Source organism: Heptranchias perlo, chromosome 25, assembly GCF_035084215.1.
Source record: "Heptranchias perlo isolate sHepPer1 chromosome 25, sHepPer1.hap1, whole genome shotgun sequence".
NCBI classification, from domain to species: Eukaryota; Metazoa; Chordata; class Chondrichthyes; order Hexanchiformes; family Hexanchidae; genus Heptranchias; species Heptranchias perlo.
In genome coordinates this window covers 35,027,421-35,038,626 of record NC_090349.1, presented here as the reverse complement: position 1 = coordinate 35,038,626, position 11,206 = coordinate 35,027,421, and positions in this window count along the sequence as shown.

Genomic DNA, 11,206 nt, shown 5'->3' with positions numbered 1-11,206 from the left:
TTAATGCATTTTGGTTATCTATCTATATTCCCCTGATTTATGGTCAATCCCCACTGCAGATGGTTTAACAGGACAGATGAATCAATGGGATCCTTCATGACCAGGTCTGTGATCAACCTATAGAAACACATTTGGTACAGCAGGAAAGAGTGCATTGGAGTGCACCAGATCTATATCTTTAGTGATTTTATTACATAAGTGACTTTCTGATTCTTGGTTGGATCTAAATAACTAAAGATGCAGTTATGATGATGCTACCAGTCACAGATCAGTAACCACACTTATCAATTTGTGGCCAGGAGTTCTTGGGTGCAATTGAGACTTCCTGGTCCAGGAGAGAAATCTGCATTCTCAAAGCAGCAGGCCCCTTGAGAACTTTCTAAACCTAGTTTGAAACTGTACTGGTGTTGTGTTGTCAAATCAAAATGACATGAGGCTGCCTCCTCTGGGGATTTTGCACTGCTATGGAGTTGGATCAGGACCTGACTCCAAAGGTGTATTTTCACTCTTGCATTGTTGCAAAGTGGAAATTGCCTCACAGCAATGCAAAAGTGGCAGTATAACTGCATCAAAATTTCTGTGGTATCCATAAACATTTTTGATAGCAATTACCTTTTTAACAATTTTATCATTTCTAAAGGCAATGGGCCAGATTTTGCTGTGAAAGTAACGGTGAGGCTAACCGTGCTCACTATTATTTATGCGCAAATCAGGTGGCAGCTTCCAGCGAGCGCACATGCACAGTTAAACATGAAAAACTGGAAGTTGATGTCCGAGATGCGCAGCCCCTCTGTAAGCTGCGTGAAAGCGGCATTTCACCATCTGGTTCCCCATATTGAATGGCATGAAGTTCCTGTCCTGAGGTAGATACGGATTAAACTTGCCACAAAAAGTTAGGGGTCCATTCCAGTCTAAGCAACCTTTTAATGGGGTGGTAAGTCTTAATTACTGCCAAACAACCCCTCTGGCATTGAAAATTAACTTTTACAAGTGTGGAGTCTCATTCCTTCAGCTTTTAATGTTGGAGATTTTAACAAAAAAAAATGTTTTAAAAACATTTTCTTTGTCTCTCTTAATCCAATCTTTCTTTCCCTCTCTTACTTTATTTTGCTTTCTGTACCTGATTTGCCATTAAATTCACTATTCTGACTTATACTTCTTGGTTCAGACTCTGTGCTGCTCATTAACGATTCTTTAATCTGGTTAAGGAGATATGTGGGTGCTTGCCCTGTCCCCACAGGTCCTAGATGCCCTGTAGAGGGCGCTGCAATGTTTGGCTGACAGCAACTTGCTGTTCAAAACCCCATCGAAAGTCTATGGGCAAGTGCAAGTCTAACAAACGGCCGGTGCCATTCGTTTGCCACTCACAGCAAAATCTGACTCATTGGGGTAGAATTCGCTTGGAGCAGCGAACCAACACTGCTCGCCGCTAAGACTTACTGCGCTGTTAAAACTTAGTTTAGTCCTGTATTTTTAAGCATGCCTTATTGGTGGCGTAATTAGTTACTTTCCAGCTGGGCAGATAAGCAAGTTTGCACTTTTTCAATGATTTCTCTGATTGCAGCGTGTGATGGCCCTTTTAATTCAAAGCTGTCATATCGTCGGTGAACCGCTAGGAGCAAGCTCCGGATTTCCGCGTTTCACTGTGCATGTGCGAACACTGGAACTTGCTCCTCCATTTCGCCACTAACAACGGAGAGCGCTGTTGAGCTGTTATTTCGGGAGCAATTTCTGCCCCAATATGTTTAGGGACATGTAGAGAATAGTATTTTAAAGCAGAAGAGGGAGAGGAGCTATGGATAAAATCATGGAATGATTACAGCACAGAAGTTCACTACATTAATTCCTGGGATGAGCGGGTTGTTCTATGAGGAGAGGTTGAGTAGAATGGGCCTATATTCTCTAGAGTTTAGAAGAATGAGAGGTGATCTCATTGAAACATATAAGATTCTGAGGGGGCTTGACAGGGTAGATACTGAGAGGTTGTTTCCCCTGGCTGGAGTGTCTAGAACTAGGGGGCATAGTTGCAAGATAAGGGGTCGGCCACTTATGACTAATGAGGATGAATTTCTTCACTCAGGGTTGTGAATCTTTGGAATTCTCTACCCCAGGGAGCTGTGGATGCTGAGTCATTGAGTATATTCAAGGCTGAGATAGATTTTTGGACTCTAGGGGAATCAAATGATATGGGGATGGGATGGGAAAGTGGAGTTGAAGTCAAAGATCAGCCATGATCTTATTGAATGGCAGAGCAGGCTCGAGGGGCCGTATAGAATCATAGAATGGTTACGGCACAGAAGGATGCCATTTGGCCCATCAAGCCTGTGCCGGCTCTCTGTACGGGCAATCCAGTTCGTCCCATTCCACTGCTCTTTCCCTATAGCCCTGCAAATTTTTTCCCTTCAAGTATTTATCCAATTCCTTTTTGAAAGCCACGATTGGATCTGCTTGCACCAACCTTTCAGGAAGCACATTCCAGATCATAACTACTCGCTGCGTTAAAGAAAAGTTTTTCCTCATGTCACCTTTGGTTCTTTTGCCAATCACCTGAAATCTGTGTCCTCTGGCTCTCGACCCTTCCACCAATGGGAACAGTTTCTCATTCTTTACTTTATCTAAACCCTTAATGATTTTGAACACTTCTATCAAATCTCCTCTTAACCTTCTCCGCTCTAGGGAGAACAACCCCAGCTTCTCCAGTCTATTCACGTAACTGAAATCCCTCATCCCTGGAACCATGCTGGTAAATCTTTTCTACCCTCTCTAAGGCCTTCACATCCTTCCTAAAGTGCGCTGTCCAGAATTGGATACAATACTCCAGTTGTGGCCGAACCAGTGTTTTATAAAGGTTCAACATAACTGCCTTGCTCTGCTCCCATTTATAAAGCCCAAAATCCTGTCTGCTTTTTTTAACTGTTTTCTCAACCTGTCCTGCAACTTCAAAGACTTATGCACATATACCCTCAGATTTCTCTGTTCCTGCACCCCCTTTAGAATTGTACTATTTAGTTTATATTGCCGCTCCTTATTCTTCCTGCCAAAATGCATCACTTCATACTTCTGTGTTAAATTTCATCTGCCATGTGTCCGCCCATTCCACCAGCTTGTCTATGTCCTCTTGAAGTCTATTACTATCCTCCTCAATGTTTACTATACTTTCAAGTTTGTCATCTGCAAATTTTGAAATTGTGCCCTGTACACCCAAGTCCAAGTCATTAATATATATCAAGAAAAGCACTGGAACTAGTACTGAACCCTTGGGAACACCACTGTATACCTTCCTCCATTCTGAAAAACAACTGTTCACCACTACTCTCTGTTTCCTGTCACTTAGCCAATGTCATATCCATCTGCCACTGCCCCTTTTATTCCATGGGCTTCAATTTTGCTGACAAATCTATTATGCAGCACTTTTTCCAAACGCCTTTTGAAAGTCCATATACACATCAACCACATTGCCCTCATTAACCCTCTCTGTTACCTCATCAAAAAACTCAATCAAGTTGGTTCAACATGATTTGCCTTTAACAAATCCATGCTGGCTTTCCTTTATTAATCCACAGTGACTGTTAATTCTGTTCCAGATTATTGCTTCTAAAAGGTTCCCAACCACGAAGCTTAAACTGACTGGCCTGTAGTTGCCGGGTTTATCCATTAACACTTTTTTTGAACAAGGGTGTAACATTTGCAATTCTCCAGTCCTCTAGCACCACCCCATAATCCAAGGAGGATTGGAAGATTGTGGTCAGTACCTTTGCAATTTCCACCCTTACTTCCCTCAGCAACCTAGGATGCATCCCATCTGGACTGGGTGATTTATCTACTTTAAGTACAGCCAGCCTTTCTAGTACCTCCTATTTATCAATTTTTAGCCCATCTAGTATCTCAATTACCTCCTTTTACTGTGACTTTGGTAGCATCTTCTTCCTTGGAAAAGATAGATGGGAAGTGCACATTTGCAGATATCAGCTGTTTTATCAATGTTTGAGATGAGGGAAAGTTAGAGCTGTCAGGACTGGGGAAATGGGAGGAGTGGGGCAGATCATAGACCAATTTAAATAAAGAAATAAAACCAGAAAATGCTGGAAACACTCAGCTGGTCAGGCAGCATCTGTGGAGAGAGAAACAGCATTAACGTTTCATGTCCCGTTCTGATGAAAGTTCATCGATTTGAAACGTTAACTCTGTTTCATTCTCTACAGAGTCTGTCTGACCTGCTGAGTGTTTCCTTCATTTTCTGTTTTTATTTCAGATTTCCAGCATCCACAATATTTTTGTTTTTTAGAGTTCTGTTTTTTTCTAAATGAAGTGAGAAACAATTCACCACCGTTTGAGTGAGACTGGCAGGTTTACAAGGTGAATAATAATTACAAGGAACTAATAATTTTCTAACCTGGGTTTGCAGAGCAGCCAGGGCAAGAGGCGCTGCCTGGTTTTAGCCAGCGCTGAGCGCTCATCTCCTGGCCGAGGGCATCCATCTCAAGTCTTACCTGGGATCAGGAACCAGCTGCATTCGGGAAATGGAATAGAAATCTATAAAAGCCGCGGAGTAGGGGCGGGATCGGACTGAAGCAGCAAGCGGACCCTGAAACAGAGCGGATGGGCAGAAATAGGAGTAAATAACGATTGATTTTTTTTTACAAATCATGTCTGCTTGTTATGTTTTAAAAATGGAGGAATAAAAATCGATTTGTAGGAAAAGAGCGACGGAGAAAGATTAAATCAACAGGGAGTGAAAGATAGCAACGGAGGACATCCCAGAGCCTGAAACCAGAATGAAAAAGGATCAGGAAAAATACCTGGGGCTAGCCAGCCAAAGAGGGGAAGGATTATCCAATCTTAACGATTAACTAGAGGAAAAGGAGCTTTCCCGGGATACGCAGAAGAAATTCAGGAATAACCAGGCAAATAAAGAACAGAATTATCCCGAAACGAGCAGCCAAAGCCTCGGAATCCAAAGCCAGAGAAAAAATGGGGCTACTTCCAGGATAAGCAATCAATAAACAAAGGAATTATTACGGGATAACCCGTCAAAGGAGAAAGTGGAAGATCAAGGGGGAAATATCCCGGGTTAACCAGCTAAAAAGAGGGATTCGGGGAAGGAAGCAACCAACCAAAGAGGGAGGGGAAAGGGGAGATGGGATAAACGAAGCAGCGGGAAAGGGGGAAATCACTGGACCACCGTTACTGGCCAAAGAAAGGGAAATACGGAAAACTGGGGTTCTAAAACTGGAATCCAACCAAGCCTTGGGCAGAAGGAGTGAGGTACAGTTCAAAAAAATCCGGTAACTAGAAGGGAAAAACACAGACAATAACGAGTCTATCAGAGACGGAAAGGAGAGCAACGTGTGAGCTAAACATATCAAAGCGATACTTCGGAATAAACGCAATCGGATCGCCCCGAACCAAAAGAAGGGAAAATATTGTTGGGGAAACGTTGACACGGGTAGCGTGGAATGATTTAGTTTACTTTTTTAAAGCATATTGCAAACGGCTTCCTTCAGTGGGATAACCCGGGATATTAAATCTTTTTATGTAAGATTTGGAAAGGAGTACGTTGCTTATATTGGCCTTCAGTTCACGAGAAACTTTAATCCAGGATTTTTAAAAGGCCGACTGGATTCCCAGCACAGTGCAAGAGTGAAGACTGGAATTTGGCACACTGATTGTAAATCGTTCCGGACACACAGGAAGGGATTTTTATCCAGGAGATAGTCGCCTGGGTTAAACTTTCTTGTGGTTGACCCCAAAATTGAGTTGAAAAAGAAGTCCCAATCCAATTCTGCTTCCAATGGGCTGCACTTCCTCCATAACCACCGTCAAACTAGCGCGCCAGCACCCGGACATCCAAATCAATGGTAAGATTGACTTTGCGTAACAATTGAATGCTCACATAACACATATAGAATCATTGACATTACAGCACAGAAAGAGGCGCTTCAGGTCATGATGGGTGCGAACTCTACAACTGAAACTTTCTGCTCTAATCCCATTGCTCGGTTCCTTCCTGGTAATATTATTTTTCCAAATATTTATCCAATTCCGTTTTAAATTATAATCTCTGCCTTAATAGCCGGGTGTGGTAAAGCATCCCCTGTTCCAATAACCGGAATAAAAAAACAAATCTAACATTCCCTTTTTTCCCCTGTTGATAATCCTGCCATTACTGATCCACCAACCAGTGAAAACAATCCTTCAGTATTTACCCTCTCAAAACCTTTCGTAATTCTTACAACCTCCATTAGATCCCTCTTTAACTCGCTCTGTCTCAGTGAAAAAGCCCCAGTTTTTTGGGGACCTTACTTCATAACTATAACATTTTTTCATAGTATCATTCCTGTGCAGCTCTGCTGTACATTTTCCATGGCTCTAATATCCTTCCTATAATGGGTGCCCATAACTGTATGCAGTACTGCAACTATGGCTTAACCATGTCATGTAATTCAGCATAACTTCTTTATTTCTATATTAAATTCCCCTATGAATAAAACCCAGAATGCCACTTGCCATTTATAGCATTTTTTACCTGCACTCCCACCTTTAAAGAGCTATGTATCTGTACCTCAGGATCTCTCTGTTCTTCCACCCTTGTTAACAGTCTTACTATTGAAAGAATGCTGCATTTTGCTCCTCTTTTTCCCAAATAATACCTCTTTACATTTATCTGCATCAAACTGCATTTGCCATCTATCTGCCCACTTTGCTAAGCTCGCTATATCTTCCTGCAATCACTGCAATCTTCTTCACAGTTTACCATGCACCCTATTTTTTGTTTTATTAGCAAACACCAAAATCATTCCTCTTGTGCCTACGGTCAAATCATTTTTATAAATGGAAACCAAAAAAGCTCCCAGCCTAGATCCTAGGGGAACAACATTACCCCCAAACCTGCAAATCTAAAAAACATCCAATTACTCCTATTCTTTGCTTTCTATCCCCTAGCCATCTCTCTATTCATGTGGCTACATTCCTTTAATTCCATGTGTATTAATTCTCATAACAAGTCACTTATGTGGCACCTTATTAAATGCCTTCTGAAAATTCATATATACAGCATTCCTTTTATTTATGCACTCAGTAAATTCTTCAAAAAATCAATTAAATTAACTCAATCATAATGTCCTTTACTGTTCCATGCTCACTGTCCCTGAATAGCCCATGCCCTTCTAAGTGTTCACTAATTCCATTCTGCTTTATGGACTCTAGTAGTTTGTTCACAACCAAGGTAAGACTAACTAGCCTGTAATTTTCTGGTTTATCTATTTTCCCTTCTTTGAACAATGGTGTTACATTTGCCACTCTCCAATCCTTCAGCACAATTGCCCCAGGTGCAGGCAGGTGAACACTGTGCAATGGATGCATATTACAAGATTGATATAGGTGAGGTAGAACATTGGCTTATTCTAGTGCTAGACCTGGTTCCAGGTAACAAAGCAAGGCAAGTAAGTGACGTGAAGGTAGAACACATGTAATAGTGATTATAACTTAATTATGTTCACATTGAAATGGATGAAGAGGAGGCTAATAAAGCTGCTGGACTGGAAATATGCCAAATTCAGAGACATGAAAGGTGACCTAGAAAATTGAAGAAAGACTTGCATTCATATTGTGTCTTTCACACCCTCAGGACTTGACAGCCAATGAATTACTGTGCTATTCTATGCTGGTGTCACTCTCAAACCTTTTTTATGTCAAGGATTGCAATCACGACGACTCAGGTTGTCTGCAGCAGACTGCACCATAGAGTGATGGGATGTGGGTCCAAGCCAGCAATCGCCACTGTAAGGTGATCTCCTGGTTTCAATAATACCACTGTCAGCAGTAATCAAGTGGTGGGCAGACACTTCACCCAGAAACTGGTATGCGAAAAAAACTACAGAGCCAATTTTGTGTCGCTGAGCAAGAAAAGGAGAGAGAGTAGCACTGGATCCCAACTTGGTCAACATCCTGCAAACAGGCAAACTATGAATGGAAACCAAGAGGTATATGCAGCATAATGCAGGTTAATTTTTTTTTATTCATTCATGGGATGTGGGCATAACTGGCAAGGCCAGCATTTATTGCCCATCCCTAATTACCCTTGAGAAGGTGGTGGTGCGCCGCCTTCTTGAACCGCTGCAGTCCGTGTGGTGAGGGTACTCCCGCAGTGTGCTTAGGTAGGGAGTTCCCGGATTTTGACCCAGCGACGATGAAGGAACAGCAATATATTTCCAAGTCAGGATGGTGTATGACTTGGAGGGGAACGTGCAGGTGGTGGTGTTCCCATGCGCCTGCTAGGTGGTAGAGGTCGCGGGTTTGGGAGGTGCTGTCGAAGAAGCCTTGGCGAGTTGCTGCAGTGCATCTTGTAGACGGTGCCATGATATACCGGTGGTGGAGGGAGTGAATGTTTAAGGTGGTGGATGGGGTGCCAATCAAGCGGGCTGCTTTGTCCTGGATGGTGTCGAGCTTTTTGAGTGTTGTTGGAGCTGCTCTCATCCAGGCAAGTGGAGAGTATTCCATCACACTCCTGACTTATGCCTTGTAGATGGTGGAAAGGCTTTGGGGAGTCAGGAGGTGAGTCACTCGCTGCAGAACACCCAGCCTCTGACCTGCTCTTGTAGCCACAGTATTTATATGGCTCGTCCAGTTAAGTTTCTGGTCAACAGTGACCCCCAGGATGTTGATGGTGGGTTATTCGGCGATGGCAATGCCGTTGAATGTCAAGGGGAGGTAGTTAGACTCTCTCTTGTTAGAGATGATCATTGCCTGGCACTTGTCTGGCGTGAATGTTACTTGCCACTTATCAGCCCAAGCCTGGATGTTGTCCAGGTCTTGCTGCATGCGGGCACGGACTGCTTCATTATCTGAGGAATTGATTGGAAAAAATGGCAGTTCAACCAGTGGACCAGGAATGGGAGATATTTAAAGATGGATGAGGTACAGATTAAATCCATTCTGACTAGGAAGTTAATCAAAAGGAGGCATTCCATGGATAAATAGGTTAGAGCAAGAATGAGATTTACAAAAGAGGCTTATGATAAATATGAAGATTTTTCATTTCCTACAACAGTAATTCTATGAGTTCTTGGAACGTGATTGCCAATTCTATGCCAAATTAAAGTCAGCTTTGTATTGTGAGCCCATGGCAACTCAGAATTTGATTCAATCTGCCTAAATTCATTTCATGTAGAATCGCTACAGCCAACATTCAGGTCCCAGACATGAAAGGCCAATGTTTAACCTCACTGTGCAACCCAGTCATGGAGTGTTTTTATAAGCAGTGAAATGGTTTTGAATCCATACTATTCCCTGTATGATGCTCTGTTCACTCTATGGATGATGCCCTGTTCGGTACCTATAGCTCCCCATGTGTGATGCCATTTTGATCTTACATTTCTCTCCGTGATTCCATTCCTCTGATTTAATTTTCAGTGATTGAGCCCAGCACCGTGACTGCTGTACATGGCGACACACCCTCCTCCGTCATCTCAGGAACACAACCTTCAAAATACAAGACATCTGATGCCCTTCAGGTCACAGACATTAGAAAATATGGACGGTGTCACTCAGCAATCAGCCGCCTTGGAGAACCAAACAGAATGTTCAATGAGACATGGCAGCAGGCTTCAGATTGTGGTAAAGACGAAGCAAAGCACCTCAAGAGGAGTCGATCTGCCAAAGGAAGCAATTTGGAACATGGATACTGTTCATATTCCAAGAGAACAACCACTTGGACAATTGGGATAGATTCCAAACAGGATGAAAAAGTATTGGAAGTAGGACCACTCCTCCAGTCAGGTATGGCTGTATTCATTTAAATGTAATGAAAAACGTAACAGGCATAGCAAGACATGATATGAATAGACAATGATGTATTGGGAATTTTGACATTTCTGAATTATCTGTTTTTCTTCAACGCTTCTCCTTAGCTTTCCCTTCCTCACCTGAAGGCAGTGCCTTATGCTGGGATACAACTTCCCAGTGCCAGCAGACCTGTGCTGCTTTGGCCAAGTGGCTCTTCTTCATATCATCCAGCTCATGAGTGTCAACAGAATATTCAATAATAGGGCATCATAGCTGAGCACAAACTTCTTCCTATCAAATATCCACTTAGATGCACTTCCAGGAGTCACTGAATAATGATGAGGAGTAGGAACCCTGGTTGATTTCCATATCCCCCACACTGAGAATATTGAAGCCAGTTATATCACTCCCACCACCATCTTAGCTGAGATCAGCTAACACAGCTCAGGCTAGAGACTGAACCTCAGATCTTCTGGTCTGAGTAGTTCAGTATCCCACCAGGCAGTGTACTTACCCACTGACCTCTTCAGTTTTTGTTCTGCCTAAATTTGTTAATATTTTTATGTAAACTTGTCTCAAATTCATCAATGCACAAAGGGTTTATCTAAATTCTGCTGTGGTACTCCTGAGTTATGAGCAGTCATATGCTGTTGGCTCATCATCCCCACTAGAAATTGGGTTGTGATAATCCCAAGCTTATTACTACCATCAGAGAAAAGAGGCTTTCACCCCTTCATTCTGGGCTCAATTTAAACCCAAGATTCCAGAGAAGAAAGGACGGTATTTTGGTTCACTACACCATTTAGTCACCACTCCCCAGCATGTGCCAGCAAGTACATTGAAGCAAGCTAATAATATGGATTCCAAGTACTGATACAATTTGAGCAAAAGATTGACCTAAACACAGAAATAAGAGGATTGTTTTGCTCCCAATTTTCATCCCTTCTTTCTTGAGGGTGGAGTTATAATGAGATATATATCCAGGTGAAAAGGAAAATATGGGGACAAAGTTGCAACAACACAGTGTTAACTCCTGTGATAGAAGTAACCACTGTAGAATTCTCAGTCAATCCCTGCTCTATTTTTTTGAAGCCAGATGATTATATTGATTTTATTTTTTTTCCTACAGAGCAGCTGGATTCACTTAGACTGAAGGAGGCTCGAATCCAACCATCTTGTGAGGACCCATCTGAGCAGTTGGATCTTAGTAACTTGACCTTTAATTGACCTTTACTTGACCTTTAATCTTAACCCAGTCTTACTCTCTCCTTACAGAACTGGCCATGAACCTTATGGTCTAGTATTGTCTCCTTCCCTACTCACCTTGCAGCAGGGTAGTTGTACTCTAACCTTAAGCTATACTTTACACAACATCCTAACCACTGACAAGGCCCAAAGCCTCCCTAGAAAGACCTTTTCACTG